Genomic DNA, 12,357 nt, shown 5'->3' on the forward strand with positions numbered 1-12,357 from the left:
GACAGCTTTTCCTTGCCAATATCTCTCTTTTGCAAAGAGCTGCGCATTGGAAAATTCAGGGCTATGTCGTGTAGATGATGGCCTAACAGGAGGCTTTAAAATTATCTTTCTAGTGTCCTTCGTTTGGGAGAAAAATGCAAAGGTACAAGACAGCTTTTCCTTGCCAATATCTCTCTTTTGCAAAGAGCTGCGCATTGGAAAATTCAGGGCTATGTCGTGTAGATGATGGCCTAACAGGAGGCTTTAAAATTTTAATTCTAGTGTCCTTCGTTTGGGAGAAAAATGCAAAGGTACAAGACAGCTTTTCCTTGCCAATATCTCTCTTTTGCAAAGAGCTACGCATTGGAAAATTCAGGGCTATGTCGTGTAGATGATGGCCTAACAGGAGGCTTTAAAATTTTCTTTCTAGTGACCTTCGTTTGGGAGAAAAATGCAAAGGTACAAGACAGCTTTTCCTTGCCAATATCTCTCTTTTGCAAAGAGCTGCGCATTGGAAAATTCAGGGCTATGTCGTGTAGATGATGGCCTAACAGGAGGCTTTAAAATTTTAATTCTAGTGTCCTTCGTTTGGGAGAAAAATGCAAAGGTACAAGACAGCTTTTCCTTGCCAATATCTCTCTTTTGCAAAGAGCTGCGCATTGGAAAATTCAGGGCTATGTCGTGTAGATGATGGCCTAACAGGAGGCTTTAAAATTTTCTTTCTAGTGTCCTTCGTTTGGGAGAAAAATGCAAAGGTACAAGACAGCTTTTCCTTGCCAATATCTCTCTTTTGCAAAGAGCTACGCATTGGAAAATTCAGGGCTATGTCGTGTAGATGATGGCCTAACAGGAGGCTTTAAAATTTTCTTTCTAGTGACCTTCGTTTGGGAGAAAAATGCAAAGGTACAAGACAGCTTTTCCTTGCCAATATCTCTCTTTTGCAAAGAGCTGCGCATTGGAAAATTCAGGGCTATGTCGTGTAGATGATGGCCTAACAGGAGGCTTTAAAATTTTCTTTCTAGTGTCCTTCGTTTGGGAGAAAAATGCAAAGGTACAAGACAGCTTTTCCTTGCCAATATCTCTCTTTTGCAAAGAGCTGCGCATTGGAAAATTCATGGCTATGCCGTGTAGATGATGGCCTAACAGGAGGCTTTAAAATTTTCTTTCTAGTGACCTTCGTTTGGGAGAAAAATGCAAAGGTACAAGACAGCTTTTCCTTGCCAATATCTCTCTTTTGCAAAGAGCTGCGCATTGGAAAATTCAGGGCTATGTCGTGTAGATGATGGCCTAACAGGAGGCTTTAAAATTTTCTTTCTAGTGACCTTCGTTTGGGAGAAAAATGCAAAGGTACAAGACAGCTTTTCCTTGCCAATATCTCTCTTTTGCAAAGAGCTGCGCATTGGAAAATTCATGGCTATGCCGTGTAGATGATGGTCTAACAGGAGGCTTTAAAATTTTAATTCTAGTGTCCTTCGTTTGGGAGAAAAATGCAAAGGTACAAGACAGCTTTTCCTTGCCAATATCTCTCTTTTGCAAAGAGCTGCGCATTGGAAAATTCAGGGCTATGTCGTGTAGATGATGGCCTAACAGGAGGCTTTAAAATTTTCTTTCTAGTGACCTTCGTTTGGGAGAAAAATGCAAAGGTACAAGACAGCTTTTCCTTGCCAATATCTCTCTTTTGCAAAGAGCTGCGCATTGGAAAATTCAGGGCTATGTCGTGTAGATGATGGCCTAACAGGAGGCTTTAAAATTTTCTTTCTAGTGTCCTTCGTTTGGGAGAAAAATGCAATGGTACAAGACAGCTTTTCCTTGCCAATATCTCTCTTTTGCAAAGAGCTGTGCATTGGAAAATTCAGGGCTATGTCGTGTAGATGATGGCCTAACAGGAGGCTTTAAAATTTTATTTCTAGTGTCCTTCGTTTGGGAGAAAAATGCAAAGGTACAAGACAGCTTTTCCTTGCCAATATCTCTCTTTTGCAAAGAGCTGCGCATTGGAAAATTTAGGGCTATGTCGTGTAGATGATGGCCTAACAGGAGGCTTTAAAATGTTCTTTCTAGTGTCCTTCGTTTGGGAGAAAAATGCAAAGGTACAAGACAGCTTTTCCTTGCCAATATCTCTCTTTTGCAAAGAGCTGCGCATTGGAAAATTCAGGGCTATGTCGTGTAGATGATGGCCTAACAGGAGGCTTTAAAATTTTAATTCTAGTGTCCTTCGTTTGGGAGAAAAATGCAAAGGTACAAGACAGCTTTTCCTTGCCAATATCTCTCTTTTGCAAAGAGCTGCGCATTGGAAAATTCAGGGCTATGTCGTGTAGATGATGGCCTAACAGAAGGCTTTAAAATTTTCTTTCTAGTGTCCTTCGTTTGGGAGAAAAATGCAAAGGTACAAGACAGCTTTTCCTTGCCAATATCTCTCTTTTGCAAAGAGCTGCGCATTGGAAAATTTAGGGCTATGTCGTGTAGATGATGGCCTAACAGGAGGCTTTAAAATGTTCTTTCTAGTGTCCTTCGTTTGGGAGAAAAATGCAAAGGTACAAGACAGCTTTTCCTTGCCAATATCTCTCTTTTGCAAAGAGCTGCGCATTGGAAAATTTAGGGCTATGTCGTGTAGATGATGGCCTAACAGGAGGCTTTAAAATGTTCTTTCTAGTGTCCTTCGTTTGGGAGAAAAATGCAAAGGTACAAGACAGCTTTTCCTTGCCAATATCTCTCTTTTGCAAAGAGCTGCGCATTGGAAAATTCAGGGCTATGTCGTGTAGATGATGGCCTAACAGGAGGCTTTAAAATTTTAATTCTAGTGTCCTTCGTTTGGGAGAAAAATGCAAAGGTACAAGACAGCTTTTCCTTGCCAATATCTCTCTTTTGCAAAGAGCTGCGCATTGGAAAATTCATGGCTATGCCGTGTAGATGATGGTCTAACAGGAGGCTTTAAAATTTTCTTTCTAGTGTCCTTCGTTTGGGAGAAAAATGCAATGGTACAAGACAGCTTTTCCTTGCCAATATCTCTCTTTTGCAAAGAGCTGCGCATTGGAAAATTCAGGGCTATGTCGTGTAGATGATGGCCTAACAGGAGGCTTTAAAATTTTCTTTCTAGTGTCCTTCGTTTGGGAGAAAAATGCAAAGGTACAAGACAGCTTTTCCTTGCCAATATCTCTCTTTTGCAAAGAGCTACGCATTGGAAAATTCAGGGCTATGTCGTGTAGATGATGGCCTAACAGGAGGCTTTAAAATTTTCTTTCTAGTGACCTTCGTTTGGGAGAAAAATGCAAAGGTACAAGACAGCTTTTCCTTGCCAATATCTCTCTTTTGCAAAGAGCTGCGCATTGGAAAATTCAGGGCTATGTCGTGTAGATGATGGCCTAACAGGAGGCTTTAAAATTTTAATTCTAGTGTCCTTCGTTTGGGAGAAAAATGCAAAGGTACAAGACAGCTTTTCCTTGCCAATATCTCTCTTTTGCAAAGAGCTGCGCATTGGAAAATTCAGGGCTATGTCGTGTAGATGATGGCCTAACAGGAGGCTTTAAAATTTTCTTTCTAGTGTCCTTCGTTTGGGAGAAAAATGCAAAGGTACAAGACAGCTTTTCCTTGCCAATATCTCTCTTTTGCAAAGAGCTACGCATTGGAAAATTCAGGGCTATGTCGTGTAGATGATGGCCTAACAGGAGGCTTTAAAATTTTCTTTCTAGTGACCTTCGTTTGGGAGAAAAATGCAAAGGTACAAGACAGCTTTTCCTTGCCAATATCTCTCTTTTGCAAAGAGCTGCGCATTGGAAAATTCAGGGCTATGTCGTGTAGATGATGGCCTAACAGGAGGCTTTAAAATTTTAATTCTAGTGTCCTTCGTTTGGGAGAAAAATGCAAAGGTACAAGACAGCTTTTCCTTGCCAATATCTCTCTTTTGCAAAGAGCTGCGCATTGGAAAATTCAGGGCTATGTCGTGTAGATGATGGCCTAACAGGAGGCTTTAAAATTTTCTTTCTAGTGTCCTTCGTTTGGGAGAAAAATGCAAAGGTACAAGACAGCTTTTCCTTGCCAATATCTCTCTTTTGCAAAGAGCTACGCATTGGAAAATTCAGGGCTATGTCGTGTAGATGATGGCCTAACAGGAGGCTTTAAAATTTTCTTTCTAGTGACCTTCGTTTGGGAGAAAAATGCAAAGGTACAAGACAGCTTTTCCTTGCCAATATCTCTCTTTTGCAAAGAGCTGCGCATTGGAAAATTCAGGGCTATGTCGTGTAGATGATGGCCTAACAGGAGGCTTTAAAATTTTCTTTCTAGTGTCCTTCGTTTGGGAGAAAAATGCAAAGGTACAAGACAGCTTTTCCTTGCCAATATCTCTCTTTTGCAAAGAGCTGCGCATTGGAAAATTCATGGCTATGCCGTGTAGATGATGGCCTAACAGGAGGCTTTAAAATTTTCTTTCTAGTGACCTTCGTTTGGGAGAAAAATGCAAAGGTACAAGACAGCTTTTCCTTGCCAATATCTCTCTTTTGCAAAGAGCTGCGCATTGGAAAATTCAGGGCTATGTCGTGTAGATGATGGCCTAACAGGAGGCTTTAAAATTTTCTTTCTAGTGACCTTCGTTTGGGAGAAAAATGCAAAGGTACAAGACAGCTTTTCCTTGCCAATATCTCTCTTTTGCAAAGAGCTGCGCATTGGAAAATTCATGGCTATGCCGTGTAGATGATGGTCTAACAGGAGGCTTTAAAATTTTAATTCTAGTGTCCTTCGTTTGGGAGAAAAATGCAAAGGTACAAGACAGCTTTTCCTTGCCAATATCTCTCTTTTGCAAAGAGCTGCGCATTGGAAAATTCAGGGCTATGTCGTGTAGATGATGGCCTAACAGGAGGCTTTAAAATTTTCTTTCTAGTGACCTTCGTTTGGGAGAAAAATGCAAAGGTACAAGACAGCTTTTCCTTGCCAATATCTCTCTTTTGCAAAGAGCTGCGCATTGGAAAATTCAGGGCTATGTCGTGTAGATGATGGCCTAACAGGAGGCTTTAAAATTTTCTTTCTAGTGTCCTTCGTTTGGGAGAAAAATGCAATGGTACAAGACAGCTTTTCCTTGCCAATATCTCTCTTTTGCAAAGAGCTGTGCATTGGAAAATTCAGGGCTATGTCGTGTAGATGATGGCCTAACAGGAGGCTTTAAAATTTTATTTCTAGTGTCCTTCGTTTGGGAGAAAAATGCAAAGGTACAAGACAGCTTTTCCTTGCCAATATCTCTCTTTTGCAAAGAGCTGCGCATTGGAAAATTCAGGGCTATGTCGTGTAGATGATGGCCTAACAGGAGGCTTTAAAATTTTAATTCTAGTGTCCTTCGTTTGGGAGAAAAATGCAAAGGTACAAGACAGCTTTTCCTTGCCAATATCTCTCTTTTGCAAAGAGCTGCGCATTGGAAAATTCAGGGCTATGTCGTGTAGATGATGGCCTAACAGGAGGCTTTAAAATTTTCTTTCTAGTGACCTTCGTTTGGGAGAAAAATGCAAAGGTACAAGACAGCTTTTCCTTGCCAATATCTCTCTTTTGCAAAGAGCTGCGCATTGGAAAATTCAGGGCTATGTCGTGTAGATGATGGCCTAACAGGAGGCTTTAAAATTTTCTTTCTAGTGTCCTTCGTTTGGGAGAAAAATGCAAAGGTACAAGACAGCTTTTCCTTGCCAATATCTCTCTTTTGCAAAGAGCTGCGCATTGGAAAATTCAGGGCTATGTCGTGTAGATGATGGCCTAACAGGAGGCTTTAAAATTATCTTTCTAGTGTCCTTCGTTTGGGAGAAAAATGCAAAGGTACAAGACAGCTTTTCCTTGCCAATATCTCTCTTTTGCAAAGAGCTGCGCATTGGAAAATTCAGGGCTATGTCGTGTAGATGATGGCCTAACAGGAGGCTTTAAAATTTTAATTCTAGTGTCCTTCGTTTGGGAGAAAAATGCAAAGGTACAAGACAGCTTTTCCTTGCCAATATCTCTCTTTTGCAAAGAGCTGCGCATTGGAAAATTCAGGGCTATGTCGTGTAGATGATGTTCTAACAGGAGGCTTTAAAATTTTAATTCTAGTGTCCTTCGTTTGGGAGAAAAATGCAAAGGTACAAGACAGCTTTTCCTTGCCAATATCTCTCTTTTGCAAAGAGCTGCGCATTGGAAAATTCAGGGCTATGTCGTGTAGATGATGGCCTAACAGGAGGCTTTAAAATTTTCTTTCTAGTGACCTTCGTTTGGGAGAAAAATGCAAAGGTACAAGACAGCTTTTCCTTGCCAATATCTCTCTTTTGCAAAGAGCTGCGCATTGGAAAATTCAGGGCTATGTCGTGTAGATGATGGCCTAACAGGAGGCTTTAAAATTTTCTTTCTAGTGTCCTTCGTTTGGGAGAAAAATGCAAAGGTACAAGACAGCTTTTCCTTGCCAATATCTCTCTTTTGCAAAGAGCTGCGCATTGGAAAATTCAGGGCTATGTCGTGTAGATGATGGCCTAACAGGAGGCTTTAAAATTATCTTTCTAGTGTCCTTCGTTTGGGAGAAAAATGCAAAGGTACAAGACAGCTTTTCCTTGCCAATATCTCTCTTTTGCAAAGAGCTGCGCATTGGAAAATTCAGGGCTATGTCGTGTAGATGATGGCCTAACAGGAGGCTTTAAAATTTTCTTTCTAGTGTCCTTCGTTTGGGAGAAAAATGCAAAGGTACAAGACAGTTTTTCCTTGCCAATATCTCTCTTTTGCAAAGAGCTACGCATTGGAAAATTCAGGGCTATGTCGTGTAGATGATGGCCTAACAGGAGGCTTTAAAATTTTCTTTCTAGTGACCTTCGTTTGGGAGAAAAATGCAAAGGTACAAGACAGCTTTTCCTTGCCAATATCTCTCTTTTGCAAAGAGCTGCGCATTGGAAAATTCAGGGCTATGTCGTGTAGATGATGGCCTAACAGGAGGCTTTAAAATTTTAATTCTAGTGTCCTTCGTTTGGGAGAAAAATGCAAAGGTACAAGACAGCTTTTCCTTGCCAATATCTCTCTTTTGCAAAGAGCTGCGCATTGGAAAATTCAGGGCTATGTCGTGTAGATGATGGCCTAACAGGAGGCTTTAAAATTTTCTTTCTAGTGACCTTCGTTTGGGAGAAAAATGCAAAGGTACAAGACAGCTTTTCCTTGCCAATATCTCTCTTTTGCAAAGAGCTGCGCATTGGAAAATTCAGGGCTATGTCGTGTAGATGATGGCCTAACAGGAGGCTTTAAAATTTTAATTCTAGTGTCCTTCGTTTGGGAGAAAAATGCAAAGGTACAAGACAGCTTTTCCTTGCCAATATCTCTCTTTTGCAAAGAGCTGCGCATTGGAAAATTCAGGGCTATGTCGTGTAGATGATGGCCTAACAGGAGGCTTTAAAATTTTCTTTCTAGTTTCCTTCGTTTGGGAGAAAAATGCAAAGGTACAAGACAGCTTTTCCTTGCCAATATCTCTCTTTTGCAAAGAGCTACGCATTGGAAAATTCAGGGCTATGTCGTGTAGATGATGGCCTAACAGGAGGCTTTAAAATTTTCTTTCTAGTGACCTTCGTTTGGGAGAAAAATGCAAAGGTACAAGACAGCTTTTCCTTGCCAATATCTCTCTTTTGCAAAGAGCTGCGCATTGGAAAATTCAGGGCTATGTCGTGTAGATGATGGCCTAACAGGAGGCTTTAAAATTTTCTTTCTAGTGTCCTTCGTTTGGGAGAAAAATGCAAAGGTACAAGACAGCTTTTCCTTGCCAATATCTCTCTTTTGCAAAGAGCTGCGCATTGGAAAATTCAGGGCTATGTCGTGTAGATGATGGCCTAACAGGAGGCTTTAAAATGTTCTTTCTAGTGTCCTTCGTTTGGGAGAAAAATGCAAAGGTACAAGACAGCTTTTCCTTGCCAATATCTCTCTTTTGCAAAGAGCTGCGCATTGGAAAATTCAGGGCTATGTCGTGTAGATGATGGCCTAACAGAAGGCTTTAAAATTGTAATTCTAGTGTCCTTCGTTTGGGAGAAAAATGCAAAGGTACAAGACAGCTTTTCCTTGCCAATATCTCTCTTTTGCAAAGAGCTGCGCATTGGAAAATTCATGGCTATGCCGTGTAGATGATGGCCTAACAGGAGGCTTTAAAATTTTCTTTCTAGTGACCTTCGTTTGGGAGAAAAATGCAAAGGTACAAGACAGCTTTTCCTTGCCAATATCTCTCTTTTGCAAAGAGCTGCGCATTGGAAAATTCAGGGCTATGTCGTGTAGATGATGGCCTAACAGGAGGCTTTAAAATTTTCTTTCTAGTGACCTTCGTTTGGGAGAAAAATGCAAAGGTACAAGACAGCTTTTCCTTGCCAATATCTCTCTTTTGCAAAGAGCTGCGCATTGGAAAATTCATGGCTATGCCGTGTAGATGATGGTCTAACAGGAGGCTTTAAAATTTTAATTCTAGTGTCCTTCGTTTGGGAGAAAAATGCAAAGGTACAAGACAGCTTTTCCTTGCCAATATCTCTCTTTTGCAAAGAGCTGCGCATTGGAAAATTCAGGGCTATGTCGTGTAGATGATGGCCTAACAGGAGGCTTTAAAATTTTCTTTCTAGTGACCTTCGTTTGGGAGAAAAATGCAAAGGTACAAGACAGCTTTTCCTTGCCAATATCTCTCTTTTGCAAAGAGCTGCGCATTGGAAAATTCAGGGCTATGTCGTGTAGATGATGGCCTAACAGGAGGCTTTAAAATTTTCTTTCTAGTGTCCTTCGTTTGGGAGAAAAATGCAATGGTACAAGACAGCTTTTCCTTGCCAATATCTCTCTTTTGCAAAGAGCTGCGCATTGGAAAATTCAGGGCTATGTCGTGTAGATGATGGCCTAACAGGAGGCTTTAAAATTTTCTTTCTAGTGACCTTCGTTTGGGAGAAAAATGCAAAGGTACAAGACAGCTTTTCCTTGCCAATATCTCTCTTTTGCAAAGAGCTGCGCATTGGAAAATTCAGGGCTATGTCGTGTAGATGATGGCCTAACAGGAGGCTTTAAAATTTTCTTTCTAGTGTCCTTCGTTTGGGAGAAAAATGCAAAGGTACAAGACAGCTTTTCCTTGCCAATATCTCTCTTTTGCAAAGAGCTGCGCATTGGAAAATTCAGGGCTATGTCGTGTAGATGATGGCCTAACAGGAGGCTTTAAAATTATCTTTCTAGTGTCCTTCGTTTGGGAGAAAAATGCAAAGGTACAAGACAGCTTTTCCTTGCCAATATCTCTCTTTTGCAAAGAGCTGCGCATTGGAAAATTCAGGGCTATGTCGTGTAGATGATGGCCTAACAGGAGGCTTTAAAATTTTCTTTCTAGTGTCCTTCGTTTGGGAGAAAAATGCAAAGGTACAAGACAGTTTTTCCTTGCCAATATCTCTCTTTTGCAAAGAGCTACGCATTGGAAAATTCAGGGCTATGTCGTGTAGATGATGGCCTAACAGGAGGCTTTAAAATTTTCTTTCTAGTGACCTTCGTTTGGGAGAAAAATGCAAAGGTACAAGACAGCTTTTCCTTGCCAATATCTCTCTTTTGCAAAGAGCTGCGCATTGGAAAATTCAGGGCTATGTCGTGTAGATGATGGCCTAACAGGAGGCTTTAAAATTTTAATTCTAGTGTCCTTCGTTTGGGAGAAAAATGCAAAGGTACAAGACAGCTTTTCCTTGCCAATATCTCTCTTTTGCAAAGAGCTGCGCATTGGAAAATTCAGGGCTATGTCGTGTAGATGATGGCCTAACAGGAGGCTTTAAAATTTTCTTTCTAGTGACCTTCGTTTGGGAGAAAAATGCAAAGGTACAAGACAGCTTTTCCTTGCCAATATCTCTCTTTTGCAAAGAGCTGCGCATTGGAAAATTCAGGGCTATGTCGTGTAGATGATGGCCTAACAGGAGGCTTTAAAATTTTAATTCTAGTGTCCTTCGTTTGGGAGAAAAATGCAAAGGTACAAGACAGCTTTTCCTTGCCAATATCTCTCTTTTGCAAAGAGCTGCGCATTGGAAAATTCAGGGCTATGTCGTGTAGATGATGGCCTAACAGGAGGCTTTAAAATTTTCTTTCTAGTTTCCTTCGTTTGGGAGAAAAATGCAAAGGTACAAGACAGCTTTTCCTTGCCAATATCTCTCTTTTGCAAAGAGCTACGCATTGGAAAATTCAGGGCTATGTCGTGTAGATGATGGCCTAACAGGAGGCTTTAAAATTTTCTTTCTAGTGACCTTCGTTTGGGAGAAAAATGCAAAGGTACAAGACAGCTTTTCCTTGCCAATATCTCTCTTTTGCAAAGAGCTGCGCATTGGAAAATTCAGGGCTATGTCGTGTAGATGATGGCCTAACAGGAGGCTTTAAAATTTTCTTTCTAGTGTCCTTCGTTTGGGAGAAAAATGCAAAGGTACAAGACAGCTTTTCCTTGCCAATATCTCTCTTTTGCAAAGAGCTGCGCATTGGAAAATTCAGGGCTATGTCGTGTAGATGATGGCCTAACAGGAGGCTTTAAAATGTTCTTTCTAGTGTCCTTCGTTTGGGAGAAAAATGCAAAGGTACAAGACAGCTTTTCCTTGCCAATATCTCTCTTTTGCAAAGAGCTGCGCATTGGAAAATTCAGGGCTATGTCGTGTAGATGATGGCCTAACAGAAGGCTTTAAAATTGTAATTCTAGTGTCCTTCGTTTGGGAGAAAAATGCAAAGGTACAAGACAGCTTTTCCTTGCCAATATCTCTCTTTTGCAAAGAGCTGCGCATTGGAAAATTCATGGCTATGCCGTGTAGATGATGGCCTAACAGGAGGCTTTAAAATTTTCTTTCTAGTGACCTTCGTTTGGGAGAAAAATGCAAAGGTACAAGACAGCTTTTCCTTGCCAATATCTCTCTTTTGCAAAGAGCTGCGCATTGGAAAATTCAGGGCTATGTCGTGTAGATGATGGCCTAACAGGAGGCTTTAAAATTTTCTTTCTAGTGACCTTCGTTTGGGAGAAAAATGCAAAGGTACAAGACAGCTTTTCCTTGCCAATATCTCTCTTTTGCAAAGAGCTGCGCATTGGAAAATTCATGGCTATGCCGTGTAGATGATGGTCTAACAGGAGGCTTTAAAATTTTAATTCTAGTGTCCTTCGTTTGGGAGAAAAATGCAAAGGTACAAGACAGCTTTTCCTTGCCAATATCTCTCTTTTGCAAAGAGCTGCGCATTGGAAAATTCAGGGCTATGTCGTGTAGATGATGGCCTAACAGGAGGCTTTAAAATTTTCTTTCTAGTGACCTTCGTTTGGGAGAAAAATGCAAAGGTACAAGACAGCTTTTCCTTGCCAATATCTCTCTTTTGCAAAGAGCTGCGCATTGGAAAATTCAGGGCTATGTCGTGTAGATGATGGCCTAACAGGAGGCTTTAAAATTTTCTTTCTAGTGTCCTTCGTTTGGGAGAAAAATGCAATGGTACAAGACAGCTTTTCCTTGCCAATATCTCTCTTTTGCAAAGAGCTGTGCATTGGAAAATTCAGGGCTATGTCGTGTAGATGATGGCCTAACAGGAGGCTTTAAAATTATCTTTCTAGTGTCCTTCGTTTGGGAGAAAAATGCAAAGGTACAAGACAGCTTTTCCTTGCCAATATCTCTCTTTTGCAAAGAGCTGCGCATTGGAAAATTCAGGGCTATGTCGTGTAGATGATGGCCTAACAGGAGGCTTTAAAATTTTAATTCTAGTGTCCTTCGTTTGGGAGAAAAATGCAAAGGTACAAGACAGCTTTTCCTTGCCAATATCTCTCTTTTGCAAAGAGCTGCGCATTGGAAAATTCAGGGCTATGTCGTGTAGGAGGCTTTAAAATTTTAATTCTAGTGTCCTTCGTTTGGGAGAAAAATGCAAAGGTACAAGACAGCTTTTCCTTGCCAATATCTCTCTTTTGCAAAGAGCTGCGCATTGGAAAATTCAGGGCTATGTCGTGTAGATGATGGCCTAACAGGAGGCTTTAAAATGTTCTTTCTAGTGTCCTTCGTTTGGGAGAAAAATGCAAAGGTACAAGACAGCTTTTCCTTGCCAATATCTCTCTTTTGCAAAGAGCTGCGCATTGGAAAATTCAGGGCTATGTCGTGTAGATGATGGCCTAACAGAAGGCTTTAAAATTTTAATTCTAGTGTCCTTCGTTTGGGAGAAAAATGCAAAGGTACAAGACAGCTTTTCCTTGCCAATATCTCTCTTTTGCAAAGAGCTGCGCATTGGAAAATTCATGGCTATGCCGTGTAGATGATGGCCTAACAGGAGGCTTTAAAATTTTCTTTCTAGTGACCTTCGTTTGGGAGAAAAATGCAAAGGTACAAGACAGCTTTTCCTTGCCAATATCTCTCTTTTGCAAAGAGCTGCGCATTGGAAAATTCAGGGCTATGTCGTGTAGATGATGGCCTAACA

The sequence above is a fragment of the Pseudophryne corroboree genome, unplaced genomic scaffold (genome assembly GCF_028390025.1).
Source record: "Pseudophryne corroboree isolate aPseCor3 unplaced genomic scaffold, aPseCor3.hap2 scaffold_360, whole genome shotgun sequence".
Lineage (NCBI taxonomy): Eukaryota > Metazoa > Chordata > Amphibia > Anura > Myobatrachidae > Pseudophryne > Pseudophryne corroboree.